Genomic DNA, 5,819 nt, shown 5'->3' with positions numbered 1-5,819 from the left:
GGCTGAGGCAGGAGAATGGCGTGAACCCGGGAGGCGGAGCTTGCAGTGAGCCGAGATCGCGCCACTGCACTCCAGCCTGGGTGACAGAGTGAGACTCCGTCTCAAAAAAAAAAAAAAAACATACATGTGCATGTGTCTTTATAGCAGCATGATTTATAATCCTTTGGGTATATGCCCAGTAATGGGATGGCTGGGTCAAATGGTATTTCTAGTCCTAGATCCTTGAGGAATCGCCACACTGTCTTCCACAATGGTTGAACTAGTTTACAGTCCCACCAACAGTGTAAAAGCGTTCCTATTTCTCTACATCCTCTCCAGCCGCTGTTGTTTCCTGACTTTTTAATGATCGCCATTCTTTTTTTTTTTTTTTTTTGAGACAGAGTCTCGCTCTGTCGCCCAGGCTGGAGTGCAGTGGCGCAATCTCGGCTCACTGCAAACTCCACCTCCCATGTTCAAGCCATTCTCCTGCCTCAGATCCCCTCCCCCGAGTAGCTGGGACTACAGGCGCCCGCCACCACACCCGGCTAATTTTTTTGTATCTTTAGTAGAGACGGGGTTTCACCGTGGTCTCGATCTCCTGACCTCGTGATCCGCCCGCCTCGGCCTCCCAAAGTGCTGGGATTACAAGTGTGAGCCACCGCGCCCGGCCTACATGTATGTTTATTGCAGCACTATTCACAATAGCAAAGACTTGGAACCAACCCAAATGCCCATCAGTGATAGACTGGATTAAGAAAATGTGGCACATATACACCATGGAATACTATGCAGCCATAAAAAAGGATAAGTTCATGTTCTTTGTAGGGACATGGATGAAGCTAGAAACCATCATTCTGAGCAAACTATCTCAAGGACAGAAAACCAAACACCGCATGTTCTCACTCATAGGTGGGAACTGAACAATGAGAAAATTTGGACACAGGGTGGGGAACATCACACACCGGGGCCTGTTGTGGGGTGGGGGGAGGGGGGAGGGATAGCATTAGGAGATATACCTAATGTAAATGACGAGTTAATGGGTGCAGCACACCAACATGGCACATGAATACATATGTAACAAACCTGCACGTTGTGCACATGTACTCTAGAACTTAAAGTATAATAATCAAAAAGTAAAAAAAAAAATGTAAAATAAGAGTGCTCTGATACCAAAGGTGTTGAATGAGAAAAAAAAAAGTGCTCTGAAATTGACTCTGTTTACTTTACAGCAACTCACACATATAGGTCACAAAGCTGTGATGGAAAAACTTCAGTTTTACATTAAGAGAAAAAGTTTACTATTTGGGACTGGGTGCAGTGGCTAACACCTGTAATCCCAGCACTTTGGGAGGCTAAGGCCGGTGGATCACCTGAGGTCAGGAGTTCAAGACCAGCCTGGCCAACATGGTGAAACCTCGTCTCTACTAAAAATATAAAAATTAGCCACCCATGGTGGCAAGTGCCTGTAATCCCAGCTACTTGGGAGGCTGAGGCAGAAGAATGGCTTGAACCCTGGAGGCAGAGGTTGCAGTGAGCAGAGATCACGCCACTGCACTCAGCCCTCCAGCCTGGGCGACAGAGGAAGACTCCACCTCAAAAATAGATAGATTAATTACTTAATTAATTTACTATTTGGGATACGACTTGACTGCTGAAGGGATTTCTCTCTCAGCCATTCAAAGTTTTTCTCAGCCTGCAACCAAAAGACAATTAAGAGGTTTTCTTACACTTGCAGGATATTGCAGATCCTGGACCCTGAACTTTTCTGTGATGTCTTCACCATTGTATGAGCTCACTAGAAACACAGTCCCAGAGCCATTACCTCAAGAAGACAGTCATGAGCAGGCTTTTCACCATGAAATTGGCCTTGCAACACCCCCCAGCTTTATGACTTTCAAATCAGGCTAAATCTTTTACCTTGTTCATTTCGAAACCTAACATCAGGCATTAGGAGTTCTTACCCAAAAACATGGGAGGAAACAGGCCCATTGCCTATTATAGCCTACAATTAGACCTCGTAGCTGAGGCATATCCTAATTGTTTAAAAGCAGTAGCAGCAGAAGCCTAGTGGTAGAAGCTTCACATGAGCTGGTTTTAGGAAATAAACTTAATTTGCAAGTCCCAAATGCTGTGGAAAGTCTACTACATTCCAACCAAACTCAGCATTTTTCAGCAAGTAGACTAACATCTTATGAAATTCTTCTCCTGTCTCTTTCTTCTCTCCATCTAAAATGCTGCAAGCTGCTTACCCCTGCTATTCATTTACCTCTGCCTGACAATGGTGAAGATCACAGTTGTGTGAGTGTAGTATCAGAAGTTGGCTGGATGCAGTGGCTCACACCTGTAATCCCAACACATTGGGAGGCCAAGGCGGGCAAATCCCTCGAGGTCAGGAGTTCAAGACCACCCTGGCCAACATGACAAAACCCTGTCTCTACTAAAAATACAAAAATTAGCCGGCTATGGTGGCATGCACCTGTAATCCCAGCTACTCAGGAGGCTGAGGCGGGAAAATCACTTGAACTCGGGAGGCAGAGGTTTCAGTAAGCCAAGATTCACTGCACTCCAGCCTGGGTGACAGAGTGAGACTGTCCCAAAAAAGAAATAGTGGGCAGTGCATTCTGCAGTACTGTGGATCTGTCTCTTGCTTCAACAGTGTTTTGGCTGGGCATGGTGGCTCACGCCAGTAATCCCAACACTTTGGGAGGCCGAGGCAGGTGGACCACTTGAGGTCAGGAGTTCGAGATCAGCTTGGCCAACATGGTGAAACCCTGTCTCTACTAAAAATACAAAAATTAGCCAGGCATGGTGGCATGCATCTGTAATCCCAGCTATTTGGCAGACTGAGGCACGAGAATCACTTGAACCCAGCGGGCAGAGGTTGCAGTGAGCCTAGATCACGCCACTGCACTCCAGTCTGGGCGATAGAGAGACACCCCACCTCAAAAAAAAACAGTGTTTGGATGGAACAGACCCAGACTCCCTCTCTTCCAGCCTCTGACTCCTCTCCAATCTCCCCTCCACTTGCAACCTCCAGACCATCTTCTCTGCCACCTCCTGCTGCTGGGACCAGCCAACCCCATTTTTGTGGTTAGCTCCTTTTCTGACCAACCATGAGCTCCTAGATTCATCAGAATTATTCTACCAAGGTGGAGACAGCTGTCAACCACCTGGTCAATTGGCATCTGCAGGCCTTCTACACCTACCTCTCTCTGGCCTTCTATTTCAACTGCAGACATGTGGCTCTGGAAAGCATCGGCCACTTTTTCTACAAATTGTCCAAGGAAAAGCACGAGGGCACCAAGTGTCTCTTGAAGATGCAAAACCGGCATGGCAGCCACATTGTCTTCCAAGACGTCCAGAAGCCATCTCAACATGAGTGGGGCCCTATTCTCCGTGATGTCATTATTATGCACTGCATGCCTGTATCAGAATATATCATGTACTTCATAAATATATACACCTGCCGCATGCCCACAAAAATTAGAAATTAGAAAAAAAAAAAGTTGTTTTTCTTTTTTTCCTTTTTTTTTTTTTTTTTTTTGAGACAGAGTCTTTCTCTGTCGCCCAGGCTGGAGTGCCGTGGCACAATCTTGGCTCACTGCAAGCTCCGCCTCCCGGGTTCACGCCATTCTCCTGCCTCAGCCTCCCAAGTAGCTGGGACTACAGGTGCCTACTACCATGCCCGGATAATTTTTTTGTATTTTTAGTAGAGACAGGGTTTCACCATGTTAGCCAGGATGGTCTCGATCTCCTGACCTCGTGATCTGCCCACCTTGGCCTCCCAAATTGCTGGGATTACAGGCGTGAGCCACCGTGTCCAGCCGAAAAAATTTTTAAAGATGAATGGAGTAAAACCCTGGACACCATGGAGGCCACCACGGTCCTGGAGAAGAACCTGATCCAGGCCCTTTTGGATCTTCATGCCCGGGGTTCTGCCTACACAGACCCCCATCTCTGTGACTTCCTAAAGAGCCTCTTCATAGATGAGGAAGTGAAACTCATTAAAAAGATGGGCAACCACCCGCCCAACCTCTGCAGGCTGTCGGGCCCCCAGGCCGAATGGACCAGTGTCTCTCTGAAAGGCTCAACCTTAAGCACATCTAGGTGCCTACTGAACCCAGCAACTGCAGAAGGGCCCCTCTCAAAGCATCAGGGCTTCTGCCTGAGACTCCCCCTCCAACCACTGGGCAACTTTTTAACCACCCTGGAGCCCTCTCCATGCCTTGGACCAAACAGAAATAAAGCTTTTTGCAACAGCAAAAAAACAGGGAGGTGGGGGAGAAGAAAAGAAAAAACAAAAGTAATAGCAACCCCTCATGTTTACTCTGTTGGATAATCCGGAGTTAATACTTTTTTTGACGGGTCCTACGCCAAAAATTTGGAAGGAAAATAATAGGTAAGATAGGCCATTCCCACCCAAAGTGAGTTACTAGAGAAGAGAACTCTTCCTCAATTTAAAGCCGCTCAACCTCAGGAGATTTTGCTCTCATCCAAGCTTGTTATATAGCTAACGACAAGTTGGCAAATATTTATGCGGATAATGTATATCTTTCTTGAGTAGTACATGATTGTTTGCATGTTAAGGAAACAATAAAGATTTCTCACTTCTAGTGGGAGCCCCATCAAAAATGGACTCCAATTAGATGAATTTTTTTCTGCTTTCCTGTTACTGTCACAGATTGCCATTATTAAGATTGAAGCCCATACTGTAAAACTAAACTGAATATCAAGGAGCTGCCCTAGCAGATTTTAATGCTAAATCAGCTAGCGCTGAAACTGTTGGCATATGCAATTTGGATGAACTCCATAAGATTAATCCGAGTCAACTACTCCCTTTTGATGACCTGTTTAATAAACAGTGTAATGCACCTAATTTGGAAAAACAAAATTGATATCTAAAAGTATATACAAAAATTAGCTGGGCATGGTGGCACCTGCCTGTAATCCCAGCTACTCCGGAGGCTGAGGCAGGAGGATCACTTGAACCCGGGACACAGAGGTTTCAGTAAGCTGAGATCACATCACTGCACTGTAGCCTGGGCAAAGAGTGAGACTCCTTCTCAAAAATAAATAAATAAAAGTATATAAATTAAATGTTAAGCACAGTCTCACGGAGGGCCTGGATGGCCACCTAGTCCTACCTGAGTCTTTAAAGCTTCCATTGTTAAAAGCTCTGCACTTCATAACTCATCATAGAACAGAAACAATGTTCCAGGCCGGGCACCGTGGATCATGCCTGTAATCCCAGCACTTTGGGAGGCCGAGGAGGGTAGATGGCCCGAGGTCAGGAGTTCAAGACCAGCCTGGCCAACATGGTGAAACCCTATCTCTACTAAAAATACAAAAATTAGCCAGGCACAATGGCACATGCCTGTAGTCCCAGCTACTCGGGAGGCTGAGGCAGGAGAATCACTTGAACCTGGGAGGCGGAGGCTGCAGTGAGCCAAGATGGCGCCACTGCAATCCAGCCTGGGTGACAGAGAGAGACTCTGTCTCCAAAAAAGAAAAAATGTTCCAAATTATTAAAAAGTATGGGTGGGGCGACTATTCTAAAATTGCTAAAACACTGGTTTATAACCAATGTTTGGTTTATCAAACTCATAGTCCTGGGAAAACAATCAAAACTTCAGGGGGTATATTTCCACCACCTAATGGACCATTCGGATATTTACAGATAGACTTCATTCAGTTGCCACCCTCAGTGGGGTATCAGTATGTTCCTGTCATAGCTGTATGTTTTCAGGTTGGGTAGAGGCTTTTCCATGTAGGCAAGTCAAGTTGTGACAGTAGCTAAAACATTATTAGAAAATCTGTTTTCTCTACAGGGCATCCCTGGA

The 5,819-nt window shown here is 45.9% G+C and overlaps 1 pseudogene; it reads left to right on the top strand.

Annotated features, from left to right (window-relative positions):
• The first annotated feature begins 3,092 nt into the window (after positions 1–3,092).
• Positions 3,093–4,086, top strand: LOC116463497 (ferritin light chain-like; annotated as a pseudogene).
• Positions 4,087–5,819: the final 1,733 nt, after the last annotated feature.

The sequence above is a fragment of the Hylobates moloch genome, unplaced genomic scaffold (genome assembly GCF_009828535.3).
Source record: "Hylobates moloch isolate HMO894 unplaced genomic scaffold, HMol_V3 SCAFFOLD_39, whole genome shotgun sequence".
NCBI classification, from domain to species: domain Eukaryota; kingdom Metazoa; phylum Chordata; class Mammalia; order Primates; family Hylobatidae; genus Hylobates; species Hylobates moloch.
Note: the sequence above shows the minus strand (reverse complement) of the source record. Positions and strands in the feature narration are given on the sequence as shown.